Genomic DNA, 10,134 nt, shown 5'->3' on the forward strand with positions numbered 1-10,134 from the left:
ACTTTAGACTCAATCCAAGAAGAGCTAGAACTAATATGCAATATCTAGATTTATGATCTCTATAATATAACAATCCCATAATTATGTTTCCACGTATCTATACCACAACACAAACATCATGCTAGTGTTCAGCCATAGCAATTGATATCCTAATTATAGAATGTGAAATATGCACATAACTATGAATAAAGATTAAGAAAAACTAACAAAGATGCTTATTGCAAACATAAATGACCAATGGACAAGAATTGAATTCATTGTAGATAGTTTTGAATATCAAATTCACTTATTTGTGTGCATTTAGTAACTCATGTACTTGTATCCAACCATTTATCTCTTTCATAGATTAAATACTTATTAATAACATTAAATGGCTGAGTAATTATGTTTTAGTTGAAATTGAAAATAAAATTTTTTATTTCAGGACAAATCACACTATTCCCTATCATATTTTAGACTCTCAGTTTTGTTAGTAGTGGTTTGATGTCTTTGGAGCTGATCATTGCATTTCTTTAGTTACGTTTGCCAGCGTACTCCCAGCCTGTGCCAAAATGGGAGCTTTGGAACAGGGTATGAACATCCATCAAAGCATAAAAGATAGAGGAATTTCGTCAGATGTAGTTGCAACTGCTCTGTTAGCATGTATGCAAAATGTGGAAGCATAGACAGGGCACGAGAATTGTTTGACGGATTGCCTCAAAGAAATGTGGTTTCCTGGACTACAATGATTGTCGGATATGCACAAAATGGATTTGTTGAGAAGGCTTTAGAAACTTTCAAACAAATGCAATCGGCAGGTGTAAAGCCAAATTCCACGACCATTGCTACTATCCTCCCTACCTGTGCCAAAATGGGAGATTTGGAACAGGGTATGGACATTCATTGAGGCATAAAGGATAGAGAAATTTTGTCAGATGTTGTAGTTGCAACTACTCTGGTAGACATGTATGCAAAATGTAGAAGCATAGACAAGACACATGAACTGTTTGATAGAATGCCTGAAAGAAATTTTGTCTCGTGGACTACAACGATTGTTGGATATGCACAAAATTGATTTGTCGAAAAGGCTTTAGACACTTTCAAGCAAATGAAATTGGAAGGCATAAAGCCAAATTCCACAACCTTTGCCAACATCCTCCCTGCCTGTGCAAAAATGGGAGCTTTGGAACAGGGTATGGACATCCATCAAAGCATAACGGATAGAGGAATTTTTTTAGGTGTTGTACTTGCAAATGCTCTGGTTGACATGAATGCAAAATGTGGAAACATGGACAAGGCTCATGAATTGTTTGATATGATGCCGCAAAGAGATGTGATCTCATGTGAACAATCAACATGCACATATACAGGAGGAAGGGATTGCTGCTACAAAATTGAAGGCTCACTCCTCAATCACAGTTCTATGGTTTTATGAGATTAAACTAGGGCAATTAACCACCACATGTATATTTTTTGCAACATGAAATTAAAAACTAGGGCAATTTGAATCTACCTCCTACACGGGATTGCAAGCAATGCCACAAATGCCTTCGATGCGGGTTTGATGTTACGAATGCCTACGCGGGATTGCAATGCACAAGTGAATTCCCCTCTTCTTCTTTTTTAAGTAATGGCTGTTGTCGTCGGAATTACGACGAACTCAGACACTTTTTTGAAAAAAAAGAAAATTCTCATTGCTATTGCCTTCTTCGTCGAAACCAAATGGGAAATTATCATCGAAATTACGATGAATGTGGGCATTTTTTCAAAAAAAAATCAAATTTGGCCACAATATACCTTCTCCGTCGGAAACATCAGTCAAAAATCTAGTCCAAATGTATTAGTGGAAACTGTGGAATACCCCATTCATGAGACTCATGAATACAGCTAGAGTATTTGTAAGACCAAATGGAACCACTGTGAACTCACAGTGGCCATACCTAGTATGGAAAACGGTCTTGTGGATATCGCTCTCCACTATCCTCAACTGATGGTATCCTGACTTCAGATCTATCTTTGAAAATACCTTGGCACCCTGAAGCTGATCAAATAGATCATCAATCTTGGGCAATGGGTAGAGGTTCTTAATGGTTACTTTGTTCAACTATCGGTAATCCATACATAATCGTAGGTATCTGTCCTTCTTCTTACGAAGATGACTGGAGCACCCCAAGGGAAGATGCTAGGATGAATGTGCCCTTTCTCTAAAAGTTCCTCAAGCTGCATCTTGAGCTCATTAAGTTCATTAGTGGTCATCCTATATGGTGCTCTCAAAATTGGCTCATCTCTTGGTACAAGATCTATGTGAAAATCAATCTCTCTATGAGGTGGCATACCAAGTAGCTCGGAAGGAAACATGTCTGCAAATCCCTTAAGAATAGGATGAGAAAATAATTGACACCCCTTTTGCATGCTCCACTTAAACTGTATAACGGAAATCATAAAAAGTGATACGGGTCTCTGAACCCTTGAAATTACTATGGAAGTACCATGATCATCCACACACTTGATCTTTTTCTGTTGATAGTCCATCTTGGCTCTATGGGCGTACAGCCAATCCATGCCAAGAATAATGTCATAAGATCCTAGTGGTGTGACTCGAAGGTCTGCTATGGTGGTCATACTTCCAATCTAAAGCTGACAATCCCTGACCATTGATTCAATAGACACTCTAGCTCCTTAAGCTAACTCCACTTCCCAACTAAAATCTTGCCTAGTTGCCACTAGCCCGCAATGCTCCACAACCAATGGAGATATAAAAGAATCTATAGCTCCCGAACCAAATAGGATAGTAACACTACTACCTTTGATCATACCTGTGGCCTCTATAACTGTGGCCTGATGCTCAGCTTGGCAGTTGTCAACCACTACGAAAACTCTGTGGGACTTACCCATGTCCCCAACTGTAGGTTTTGAACCTACCATATGCTAACTTCCTCCCATTTGTCCCTATGGGCACTCTCTCACCATGTGTCCCATGGCCCCACAAGTGAAACAAGTACCACATGTCTGAAACTGAACACCCTGTGGCCTAGAATATGCATGTCCTCTTGTCCTACTCGATCCACTATAACCACCCTTGGTGGACTGTTGAGTCCAAGACGAAGGTGTGTATGGAACCTGTGGTCGCTAATTGTGCTTAGGACCGTGTGTCTGCTACTGCTTCGACTTAAACCCCTATTGTCCCTGTGGAGGCCTTTGCCTCTAATTCTATTATAGTTGTTGTGGAGGAGGAGGAGGTTTGAAGGACCCCGATGAATGTCTGTGATTGCCCTTCCAGTGGGGTTTCTGAAACCCAAAAGACTGAGGTGCATGGTTTCAGTTTTGATACTGATCTCGCGTGTCCTAAGGTCTACCCTAAATCTCCTCTAATAACAAGGCCTTCTCCACAACAACCCAAAGGCTTCTTGGAGGTGCCATCCGAATTGGTCTTTCTATTCTGGCATTCAATCCTCTAATAAACCGGTTAACGAGTAGCTTCTCTTCCTTCATGTAGTCTACATAGGGTAGGAGCTCAAAGAATTTTCTCTGATACTGTGACACTCACATAGTCAGAGACATCCTACATGAGTAATAAAATAAAATAAATAAACAAATTAAAAATAAATAACAATTAAAGCGAAATGTAATGGAGAAAGGTTCCTAGTGTTGGAAACCTTGCTCTGATGCCAAAATGTGATGCCCAAACTTTTGGGCAAAAACGCAACAACAAAATGTTTTTAGTAACACTTAAATACTTGATGTTTTATGCTCAAAAGATGTGATACTTCATTAGTTTCACTAAAAGATATCTCAAGTGTCATTAAGAATGGGTTTCTAAAGTGAGCGATAAATTATTTTGTCTAACTAGAAGGCTTAGAACTTTTCACAAGAGATTTAATAATCAAATTAATATATTCTATCAAGTGTTGAAAGCCTTCCAATTAATCTTGAATATGAGTCTTAATAAACTTTATTTCAATCATTTATCATCTACTATAATACCCATTGTTTAAAGCTAAATAAAATATACCTATAAAGTCAACACAACATTAATAATTAATAAATTCGCCCAATAAATTTTCCAATTTTAATCATATTAAGTTTTACTATTATTTCCTTATGATATTTAAATAAGCCCCCAAATCCATTAAATTAATCATTAATAAAAATTTATTGTATTAATATTAATTAATTAAGCAAAGGAATGTAAAGTTCCCTAAATGTCATCGGATTAACTAAATCATTAATATGTTGTCTAGAAAATAAATCTTCCATTATTGATATCTAATCCACTAAAAGATTTAAATAGACATTTACAAAAAAATTACCCCCTATAATTTATATAATCAATTATAATTAAAATACTCTCCCTTAAAATTTAAAACAACCATCCAAAAATTTCATTTAAAATTTCCCTCTATAAAACAATTACCATCTTAAATAAAAATCCCCCTTCCTATATTCTCCACTAGATTCAAACTAATCTCTTATAAAATAAATCATCCTCTTATATTAAAATAAATCTCCATAGCTATTATAAAGTTATTATATTAACCATGGGGATTTTCCCCCCAAAATCTTTTTTTGAAATCAACCCTCTTTAATATTATTCTTTTTCAACCCTAATGGGGTTTTCTCTCTTTTTTTGAAACACATAACTACCTATCTATTACATATTTCTTTTTATCTTTATTGCCTAACTGAAGTTAGGGTTTCTATCCAAATATGTTTCCTCTTTATTCTACAGGGTATTAAGGCCATGGTGGTGGGGGTTTCGGAGGTCGGTGGGGATCGCATGGGTAGTGGGGGTGTTGGTTGCATCGGCGGCGGAGAAGGGAGTGGGGAGTATGGTGGTGCTCCCCCCCCCCCTGCAGATTGTGTTAAGGGGAACGGGGCAGCGACAGTAAGGATGTGGGCGGCACCACCGGTGGGAACACGGCCCACCATCATGGACACCCATGACTATGGGTCTCGGCCCATAGTTGTGGTTGCCCACGATTGTGGGTCGCGGCCAATGGCATGAGGGCTCACAATGGTGGGCCTCGTCCCATAGTCATGGCAGCCCCAGCCATGACCGTGGCCAATGGTGTTAGGGGTTAGAGCCAGAGAATCGCCCCTCTTGTGATCCCCAGAATAACAATGCAGTTTTTTTTTATTAAAAAGAAGGGTTTCGATAAGGCATAAACAAATATATATATATATATGTATGTATGTATGAATAGATATATTTCTAAGAGATGAGACCAGTTCATTTTATTAAACAAATTTTTATTTTATTCAAGGTATACATGTTTTCACTGTGTAAACCAACAGTGCATTTTTCAGATTTGCGTGCTATAGCAGCATTATAAAATCCACAGGTAATGCATATATATATATCCATTCCTTACTATCTCATAACTAGATTAAATGCGGAGATTTAATTTTTGTTTCATTCTGATTTGGTTTTTTTTTAACTAATAACATATTGCAGATTTGATAATTCTTAAATTTTCAATGGAAATCTCATAATGTACACATGCATCTATCTACACTAGCTAGTAATAAGATTGTTGAAGAGGGGAAAAGCAAGCAAGGTGGATTCAGGTGGTTAGTGCACAAACAAAACACTAAAAGATATTAAAACATGAAACATGAATAAAACCACATAAAAACATGAAGATAATGCTTATACCTTGCAAACCTTTACCTTCTCCCTCGGATTGAGCCTTCGATGAAGTTGAATAGCGCCTCTCTTCAACTTGATTGGATGGGCTCCTTCTTGATGGATGTGGAATGCTCTCCAAATGCTCAACAAGGTAAGTGGATTTGATAGGATTGGATTTGAGTGGTGGATTAAAGATGTTAGAGTAAAGTAATTAATTAACTTTACTCTCCTCTTAAGATTTCACTTTATGCATATATTAGTCATTTAATAATTAATATTTAATTATTAAATTCACTCACCTTAGGGTTAGGTTTTCTTTTCAGTGTTGATATCCTTTATAAGGATTGATCTCTTGTATTATTTCTACTTCTTGATTCATTTTTTCTCTGATAATAATTCTTTTCACTTTGTCAAAGCCAAAACCCTTGTTTCATTCTCTCTCTTTCTCTGTGACAGGTTTCTTGCATGCAAGTTTCTTTGGGTTCTGTGGATTTGTATTTCTCAAATCCTACATGGTATCAGAGCCAGATCTGCTGTAGCTTGTTCAGTCTTTTGAAAGATTTTGAGATCTAGGTTTTGGTTGCATCAGATCTGTGTTTGTCTTCTATTTTTTATTTTGGAATAGGGGGGTACTTTTTTTTTGGTGCACTTTGAGCCCAAACGGACCTCACCGTTGAGCTCACAGCGCCCAAAAACCCCTATTTTCATATAATATACGTCCGATTCGGACACAGTTGCTCCAGAAGGCAAAAAAAATTTGCCCCAAGGCTGTATGGTCCCAGGGCACGCAATTTGAGGCGAGAAAAAAAAAATAATAATAATAAAAAACAACAATGAAGTTTTGTAAAAAATCGGGCACCGCCCGTTTCAACCGCCGCGCCGCCGGTGTGCAGCCCGGCGGCCACTGCCCAGCCACCGTCGCCGGCAGTAACAACTGGTCGCGGCCAGGCAGCCGCCGCCGCGCTGCCGGCGAGAGCGCCGCTCACTGCACCGCCCGCGTGACTCCCGCCCTCCGCTAGCACCAGCAGCACTGCCCCTGCGCCACCAGCTCTTGTGCCCCTGGTCGCCCAGCGGACCAGGGGCACTTTTTTTTAAGCCCTTGAGGGCTAGAAGGTCCAAACTGGACTTTTTGGAGCTGCTTTACAAAATCGGGCATAAATCGGGCGTCCGATCTCCATTTTTCGAAAACAAATAGGTGTTGGAAAGCTGGCTCTGAGCCCGTTCTAATGGTGTAGGAATTTTTCTAGATTTTTCCAATTTGATTGCATTTTTTCACAGTCAAAGTCTGATGGGCCTTTTGCACTCCGAGGGGCATAACTTGCTCGTTTTTGCTCCGTTTTTCGAAAGCGAATAGGCGTCGGAAAGGTGGTTCTATGCTCTTTCTAGATCTGTAGTCTGTTTCATCAGTAAATTCTTTAGGTACTCAAAATTTTGTCTCAACCAGTTACTGCTTTCTATCATTTTTCGGCTTTCAGTTCGTACTGGGGATTAGTTTTTTGCATTGTGGGGGGTGTTTTTTTCTTGCTTTCTATTATTTACATCATAAAACCAGAATCTACAAACACCAAAACAAAACAAACAAACCCCTTCTGCATCTTCTGTCTAGTTATGAAAGACCACTTAATAATAATTAAAAAAAATTCAGAGCAGTTGAGGCACAGTTCACAGGATGGCCGATAGACCTATTGAACCTCTCACATCGCATAATTACCACACTTGGAAGGGTCGCATGATGAATCTTCTCTAGTCTCGAGGGTTATGGTCCTATTTGGATGAGGTTCAGCCTTAGTTGACACGTGCCTTTGAGGTTATGCAGCACAGGAACAATATGGATCAGGCTATGAGATTGATGGCTTTACACATTTCCGACAGTCTCTTGTTTCATCTTGAGGGTTGTCTCACTCCTCGAGCCATTTGGACCAAGTTTGATGGACTTTTTGGTACTGTCAATGAGTTCAGAGCTTTGCAGCTTGAGGCAGAGTTAACTTCCTTGGTACCTGATTCGTTTCCCTCTATTGAGGACTTTCTGATGAAGTTCAAACAACAAAGATCTATCTTGCAGGGTTGTGGTAAGACTAAGACTGATACAGAGTGCATTTTCCTGATCCTCTCCAAGCTTCGGGGTCCATTTCAGATCTTCTCTTCGACCTTCTATTCCACCATGGATGCCTTGGGTGCTCGACATGTCATGCCTTCTTTTGAGGTCTTTTGTGATCGTCTGACTCGTGAGCAAGCTAAGCTTAAGCAGTTGGATTCACTTTTAGGTTCACCGAACCAAGCATTGGTAGCCCAGTCCTCCAAAGGAAAACAGAAGCAGAAACCGAAGCCTAAGAAAGATTCAGGGGCTAGTGAGAATCCCTCCAAGCCACCACCTAAGTCTGATTCAAAACCACAGTCCAATTCTAAACAGGGCAAATCTTCAAAGTCTGGTGAGTCTTCCTTCAAGACTAAGAAGAAATCTGGTGATCCTTGCAGTTTTTGTGGCAAGGAAGGACATCCCGTTTCCAGGTGTTGGAAACATTTAGAGGCTTTGGAGGAAGCCATGCAGCAGCATAATATCAATGCACCTCAGCCTCCTTCACAACCCACAGAGAAAGGTCATGCTCTTTCTGCACGAGAATTGTCCTCAGCATCCACTTGGATTCTAGATTCTGGTGCCTCTCACCATATGACACACATAGAGGATTTGGTCACCGCTCTTGCCCCTACAGGCACTAGACATATTGCAATCGGTGACTCAACACAACTTTCCGTTCAGGGTTCCGGTACTGTTTCATTGGATGGTGGTTGTCTATAGGATGTGCTTTTGGTTCCTGACATTTCGACAAACCTTCTATCCATTTATTAGATTTTCCACTCTGGCTCTGGTAAGATAGTTGAGTTCTCACCTCATGATGTGGTTATTCGAGATCTTCATGATCCTGACTTGGTTGTGGCTACTGGGAGTGTGGATTTTGCATCTCACTTATATAGATTTGATGGCTTTGAGAGTTCAGACACTGTTGGTTCCTCTCTTATAGAACATGCAGATTCAGTGAGCAAGCTTTGGCATGAGCGTTTTGGCCATGTCAATTACAGATATCTACAGCAGATGAGTACACAGGCACTTGTAATTGGGCTTCCACAGATTTCTTGTACTGATGGTGTATGTCATGGTTGTGTCCTTGGCAAACATTATCGAGATCCTTTTCCTAAGGGTTGAGCCTCTCATGCTAGGGCAGCCCTAGAGTTGGTACACAGTGATCTTATGTCCTTTCCGACTCCTTCCTTTTCAAGGGCCCGTTATGTGCTCACTTTTATTGATGACTTCTCCAGATGTACATGGGTGTACTTTCTTAAGTACAAGTCTGATGTCTTTGAATCATTCAGGATTTTTAAGACATTTGTGGAGAAGCAATCTGGACTTTCTATCAGGAGGATACGCACAAATAATGGGGGGGAGTATGTTAATTAGGCTTTCAGAGATTTTTGCATTGAGCATGGTTTACAACATCAGTTTACTGTTCCTTACACCCCTCAGCAGAATGGTGTTGCTGAGAGAAAGAACAGAACCTTACGGGTGATGGAAAATTGTATGATATAGTCTCGAGCTATGGGTTCTTCATTTTGGGCTGAGGCAGTCAATTGTGCCAATTATATTCAGAATCGAATGCCTCATAAGGCATTGCGACATATGACTCCTGAGGAGGCTTGGACCCATGTCAAGCCTGATGTTTCTACATTCTAAGTTTTTGGTAGTGAGGCTTGGGCATTTATTCTTGATGCTCAGCGGAAAGCCATGGAGAGGAAGAGCCGACCACTCATATTTGTTGGCTACTGTGAGGATGTTAAGGCATATAGGTTGTTTGATCCTGATTCCAGAGAGGTCTTGTTTCGGCGGGATGTCCAGTTTGATGAGCGCTATCCTTAGATGGATTCTCCATCACCAGCTTCTCCCTCATTGCCTACTCCTTCCTCTTCATCTCTTGAGGATTACTTATCTCTTGAGGATGATGTAGATGATGATCCACCATCTCCACCACCACCAGTTGCTCTGTCTTTGCCGAGGTGGGCCCATGTCACTGTTGATGCAGCTGGTTCTTTGGTAGGTGATCCTTCAGATACTCGTCGCACTCGTGCTCAGACATCTGGTTCAAGTCTTTTGAGTCATGCCATTTCAGATGATCCTCAAAAGTTTTCAGAGGCGACAGGACACCTTGAGTGGGATAGGGCCATGGATGAGGAGTATTCTTCTTTGATGAAGAATCATACTTGGGATCTTTGTCCTCTTCCTAAGGGAAGAAAGTTGGTTCGGTGCAAGTGGGTGTATCATACCAAGTATGTTGTAGATGGTTCTATTGATAAGTATAAGGCACGTCTTGTTGTGAAGGGGTTTTCTCAGGTAGAGGGTATTGACTACTCTGAGACCTTTGCTCCTATCGCCAAGATGAATTCTATACACCTGGTACTTTCACTTGCAGCTTCACAGGGATGGACAATGTTTCAGATGGATGTGAAGAGTGCCTTCTTGCATGGAGACCTACATG

This window comes from Cryptomeria japonica, chromosome 1 (assembly GCF_030272615.1).
Source record: "Cryptomeria japonica chromosome 1, Sugi_1.0, whole genome shotgun sequence".
In the NCBI taxonomy this organism is placed as follows: Eukaryota; Viridiplantae; Streptophyta; class Pinopsida; order Cupressales; family Cupressaceae; genus Cryptomeria; species Cryptomeria japonica.